The sequence below is a fragment of the Rhinopithecus bieti genome, unplaced genomic scaffold (assembly GCF_001698545.2).
Source record: "Rhinopithecus bieti isolate Rb0 unplaced genomic scaffold, ASM169854v2 scaffold_19712, whole genome shotgun sequence".
Lineage (NCBI taxonomy): Eukaryota > Metazoa > Chordata > Mammalia > Primates > Cercopithecidae > Rhinopithecus > Rhinopithecus bieti.
The window spans coordinates 1157-7460 of record NW_016809482.1 but is presented as its reverse complement, the minus strand read 5'-3'; the positions used below and the strand labels follow the sequence as shown (position 1 = coordinate 7460).

At 37.0% G+C, this 6304-nt stretch overlaps 1 long non-coding RNA gene across 1 annotated transcript; it reads left to right on the top strand.

Annotated features, from left to right (window-relative positions):
- Window positions 1–128: 128 nt before the first annotated feature.
- Window positions 129–4285, top strand: LOC108540445 (uncharacterized). Its single transcript, XR_001888669.1, has 3 exons — window positions 129–269; window positions 1059–1237; window positions 4017–4285. It is a non-coding gene; the product is annotated as an uncharacterized LOC108540445 (long non-coding RNA).
- Window positions 4286–6304: the final 2019 nt, after the last annotated feature.

The window sequence follows — 6304 nt, the reverse complement described above, 5'->3', positions numbered from 1 at the left end:
GAGGGGAGCCGGCGGCGCGCGGAGGCAGGAATGAGCCGACGCGAGGGCGCGGGGCGCGCACGCGGGGCGGGGACGTTAGGGCCGCCCTCTGCAGCGCTGGTGGCGCGGGCCGCGTGTGCACGTCGGAAAGAGGCCTGGGAGGTGGCGGTGGAGGCGGACGCCCAGGGCTGGGAAGGGGTTTTCTCAGAATCGCCAGAGGGGACTCCCCGGGGTCATCATCTCCCTGCCCTGGGAACCTACCTGCCGGCCTTTTCCTCCAGGACTGGCCGGTGGGTAACGAGGGTGGGGCGAGTGTGCCAGCTCCCATGAAGGGTGTAATGAAGCATGGCTTCCTGCAGTTGGCCGCCCTAACTTCACAGGGCTGCCACAGCCTCTCCACCCATTAAATTCACGTCCTGGACTCTTCCCAAAGTTCTCCCGCTGGAAGACCTACAAATCTGCCGCCCATTTACGCACTACATGGGCCCCAGTGGCAAACGAAAGTGCATCACAGGCTGAAGGTCAAAAGCCCGGGTTAGGGCTGCACTCGGAGAGGGAACGCCAAGGAGCCCCTCAGCTCGCTGTGCAGGACAAATGGTTGTTTATCAGGAATTAGCAATATAGTATGATGATCTGGAAAATGCAGTTGTACTACACCAAAAGGAAGAAGGAACTCTAGCCCTCCTAGTCAGTCGCTAAAAGATAATTAACGCCATCAGACAGTGGCGTCCAGTTATGATGGAGGATTCCTCTGATTCGGGTCTCTTCTCCAAATTTATACTTGGAAATGTGAGGTCATTTAAAAGTGGCAGAAAGATGAGAGCTCCCACCTCACAAACAAATGGAAAATGGATTAGGCCTATCTGCATAGATTAATTAGCTGGATACTGAGCAGTTTTAAACTAAAATCTTCCACTCTCGCCCTATTCCTTATGCATCCGTATAAGCCCAATATTAATGTTTAAGCAAAAAATGTCTAATTAGAAAAGTTTAGCATGAAATCAGAATTATGTATAGATAGTTTAAATGACAAGCCCAGTTAAAAGGCGAATTCATGACTTTTGATTAATACGTTGCAGGTACAAAATGGTTCTTTCTCAGGAATTCGTATTATAAACGTGCTGATCTGGAAGATGCACTTTTGCAGTGCTAAAGCATAGAGAATCCAAGTTCTCCTAGTCGGTCACCAAAAGATAATATAATGGTTTCGGCTTTAAAAGCCTTCTAAATGTTCTTCTGATAAAGGGGGGAAGAAAAGGTATCATGACTGTTTTTCTATTTCAAATTAATTGCTAGAAATCTGTGCAAGAGTAATAATAGGTATACAGCACAATGAGAGCATATATAGCAAATTCAGATATTTTAAAAGCTGAAATATACAAAGTAATGGCAATTAAAACGTACACTAAAACAATGAGAATTCACATAGTGCATTTAGAAAAGGTGACTATAAGACTACATAATGTGAATTCTTTTTTGGGATGTGACAACAATTAATACATTTCTGGATATATAATAATTATATTTTTTAACTGCCTTAAAAATGTATAAAACTAAAACGGCCTTCAAACAAAACTATACTGTTTTGTGTATCTTAACCATATATTTTATCTTCACCCTTATACAAAGGACACCAGCTCAATATCCAAGTCCTGTTCAGACTCTTACTATAGAGCAATTTTGAGTTAAAAATCTGTGTGAAACTTCCCCTCCCAAACACTGCAGCCAAGCCTTAATGCATTAAATTATTTAAAATACATTTGTTTTATTTTAATGCATTGGAGCTTAGTTCTTGTGAAGGAATGAATTTGTATGTAAAGAAGGATGGGTACCTTGCCCTATTCTTTAACAGTTAAAACAAATGTAAGTAAACACTTGCTATTTCCTAAACAAAACAAAAAAATTTATCATTTGTAAGAGGTTTCAGAAATTTTTAAAGATAGGGAAAATATATTATTTCATAACAGGCCTGTATATAAATACTATCTGAAACAAATTTTGTTAAAGATGTATACCTAAGTGTTCACAAAATATAATTCAAATTATTCAAAACAGATTTTAACATATGTTGAGTATGAAAAGTATATGAAAAAACATGCGTGTAAATAACTCATTTTCATTTTAAGTCATGTANTTCTCAAAATATCCTTCAAAAAAGTATATGTAGTATCTCTAGGATAAAATGAAACCCTATTGTCTCTAAATACTGCTTCACATAAGAGCAGCTAACTCAGTACCAGCCCGTCTGTTTCTCCAAACTAATCATCTGAGGCAAACCACAAAAAACTCAAGTAAAAGTATTTTATGATGTAACCTCTAACCCTACTATAATGGGAAGATGTATTTTTGCTCTATGGGTAATATATCTTCCGATAATTTTCTTTATTCTTTAAGGTAGGCACCAAATTTCTGTATTTGCTTTTCCATATTTACATAAATGAAAGAAATATTTAAAACCATATTCAGTTCAGAGGTTAGTACTATTCACATTTATCTCCTTTGTAAATTAAAGTTGTATTTGCCTTCTGTTTGTGCATATTATATTTAGTCTATTGTACCCATTGTCAAGGTATATAAATTTCTACAATGGGGTGTAGAAACTGAGGTCTATTTCTACATCCATATGAGGTATACTTCTGTAATGCTGAGACTAGATACACTTTCCTGAACTCAGATTCTTGACTTCCATAGTGTGTGAAATTCTACATTGGCTCTGCGACTAAGTTTTTTAAACAAAAAGCAATTAGAATTCCTGCATCTGCTAAACCTCATTGAAGTCTATCATCTTGTCTCTAAATAAATTAGTTAGAAAACTCAAAAAGACACTCTCTTATGATCTGTGCAGACTTTCAGATATATCTTCTTTTACATAAAGGAATCTCTGTTTTTTGTTTTGCTCATTTGGTACCCAAGAGTTTTTACCTTTTACGTTAAAAGTTTATTATAAGCCATATATTTGTGCTAGTAGGATTAATATACTGAAGGTGTTTCTGAAACTAGCTTTGTTATTTATGTCACCATAAATGAGTATTGTGTCTTTATAGATGCAAAACCACCATGGCACCTATATCATGAAGCACTATTTGAAATTTCATATAAAAATATTCTTTGCAATTAGGTTTTGAATTGAGATTCTGTTAACAGCTTTTTCAAAAATTCTATTTAATAAAACTTGTAAATCTTACTAGGTGATTATTTTTTACTCACCATCACACCTAGCAAGTGTCTTGCACGTAGTAGGTCCAGGGTAAATGTTTGTTTAATGTCCTAAATTGGTGTTTAAAAGCTAATTACACTATGAGTTTTATTCTTCAAAGTAAAGCAAGATTTTATTTTGTATGTACAATTGAACTAAAATTTGTAAGTAATGATTAACAAAAATTTTCAGGTGAATTGGTTTCTCTGAAGATTTTCAATAGTTGAAATTAATATCAGTTTTTATTTACCAGATAGTTTAGAATTGGCTATTCTAAATAGCCCTCAAATGTTTGCCACCTTTTCATGTAGAAGTCATCATTTTATTACAAAACAGGCTCCAACTTAGAATCAATTATAATTAATATCGTTGTTAGATACACTTAATTTTCTGAAAGTTTGGTAGATAATTCTGAAATTTAAATTGTGTGTAATCTAAATAAAAATCTTTTTAAGAATCAAGGTCTAATATTTAAAAGGTTTGGTTTGGTTAACTGTGTTTGGCCTCAGAGCTATTTGTTTTGCTATAAAAATTGATATCAAATGGCTGTATTTACATTTTTTGAGTAAAACACCATGTAATTATCAATATAAAAATGCTATCTAAAAGATGCCTTTAGGTATTCTAGGTGTTACATAAACCTCATAACGATTCAGAGTTGAACTTTTTTTTTCCATGATGCAGTAATACTGAAAGGTGTTGTATTTTGACTTTTCAGAGTATCATCAATACAGTGTGTATTGTAAGGTCCATGTTCTCATTTTTTACTGACACTGAAGATCTGCATCTCTGTTATAATTAAAGTGCGATTAAAGTGACATATTTGGGTGTCTGTTTATAGGCTACGTAAGACTATCTAAGTGAAAAGATGCTGGACGTGGAAAAGAGGAAAATCAGTTTTTGAAATGGAAGAGAACCTTGAAAGAAATGCAACATATCTTAGACTGAAAAAAAAAGAAGAAATTAAACTGAATTTATAAATCCTATTCGGACCAAAGAAGATCACTTTTTAAGATTTAAATGTTTTCCTCTCCAAAAGGGGCCACTGCTTACCAAATCCAGAAACAAGCCCAAGAATATGTTAATTAAGTGCATTGTGTCCGAGAAAGAATGAGGTTGACAAATTCATTTTTTATTCCTTCGATTAATAAACTGTTTGTCTAGTACATCTTAGATTTTTTAAATCTGTAATGTGCATATTTACCTCTTGAAACTGTACAGTAACAGTGCCAAGGACCAACATGACCCCATAGGGTGAATCTTATGAAGCTTAACATTCCTGGCGAATTAAACACACAAGCCTCGGATCACTTTTTGTCAGCCTTATTTTACTGTGGCGCTTGAGAGCCAGAAGGTAGGTAATTTTTATATGGTGGCACTTTACCCCAATTAAAAAAGCAATGATCGTTGGTGCAAGCAGAAGTGGAAAATATAATGACATAAAATTAAAGAAAGGTATCACAAAGACTGACCAGGAATGCTACTTGTCCCTCTCCATCCCCACCCCCATTCATGCCCTTTTTCCATCCATTTGTTGTTTTTCTCACAAGAATATCATGACTCCTAAGCATATTTTTACTTTAAATGAAACAAAAAATGTCTGAAACAGTGAATGATGTAAAACGATTCACCTTCTACTATCAACTACATAACAGATAAACATGTAAAGCTATTCTAAATATTCAAAGACTTATAAATAAAAAATGTAAATTGATGGGGGAACTGTGGGAGGATGAGTGTGGAACGAATGAATAGATTGAAAATACTTGATTTTCAACACCGATTTTTTTTTTCTGTTCAAACCTTTCCATAGTTACGCCTCAAATGATTTCTTACATAAGAATTTCTCCCTATATCTCGAAATAACTGAATGATTTCCATGAGGAAATGCAAGTTTAGAAAGAAGACCCGCAAAATGAAAGTGTTAAAAGGCAAGCAACTTCTATAGCATTTCAAATGCAAAAATACAACCATCACTACCTTTAACTGACTCTTACGGGGTCTTTTCAAACAGATGCTATTTATGAGCATCATCTGTTAACTTCTTTCTTGTAATTCAAAACTCTGTCAAATGTTTTCAAGATGACGTGTAAATATAATATTCCATTAAAGATCAATTCTAATTGGTTTTTTAAAATCTACCTTGGGAAACAGTGCTTCATAACACACAGACTAGTAATGAGTATTTTAGAAGGAATTTCCGCAAAGTCTATCATAAACCTAAGTCGAAATTACTCTCTTGCCCTACTAAGGTTTGGACCACAGGATTGAAATTATTTCTTCTTGGCCTTTCACGCACGATGACTTTGGTCTTGTCGACAAGACTCGCAAGCACTTGTTGGAAATCTTCATTTAAAAAAAAACAACTGTGACGTTGGGCAGAAATATTTCTTCCACATGTCTCACAAAGGAAAACGGAGTTTATTAAGTGGATTGCAATTATTTGTTTCCAAAATGTGGCTTAAAAGCAACTTAAACGTTTTTCCCTTTTGAAATTCCCTATTTTGAAAACGCACTTCACGTTAAAGGAAGCCCGTTTTTGAAAGAGCTAGCTCAGCCTTTCCTTTTAAAACTAGACTTCTTGTGTACAAAGAAGAGCTGCGTAATCGGTAATAAGGGTAGCGAAACGTGCTTTTCCGAATTCCTTTGAAGCTTTTTTTTTAAATGGGTTTTTGAATCCATACATTTCAAGATATTTCAAACACTATATAATCTACTGTAACTTTCCGGATCCAGAACAACAACTGCCAACGTGTGTTTCTTATCTATTTATCACTTTATAAACATATCTACGTTGCTTTCCCGTTTTCTCATAACGTGTGCGTTGCAGGCTTGCCCGGCTTCCTTTAATTTGGCAGCATGCTGTAAAGGCTCCTTCCTCCGAGGTCTTCAACTGGGAACCCCCTTGCTGGCTGAGTCTGACCATAAAACTTGCCGCGCCGGCCCGACCCGACCCGGCCGGAGCTCAGGAGCCCGGGGAGGTGCTGGCGGGGGTCGGGTTAGCCCGCGGGACCCCTCCCTAGGTCAGGACGCGCTCGGCTAACGGCGGCGCTAGGGTAGAACAATGGGGGCGGCCCGACGGGCGCGAGAAGCCGAGTCCCGCTTCCTCCGCCACGCCAGACCCGCGCC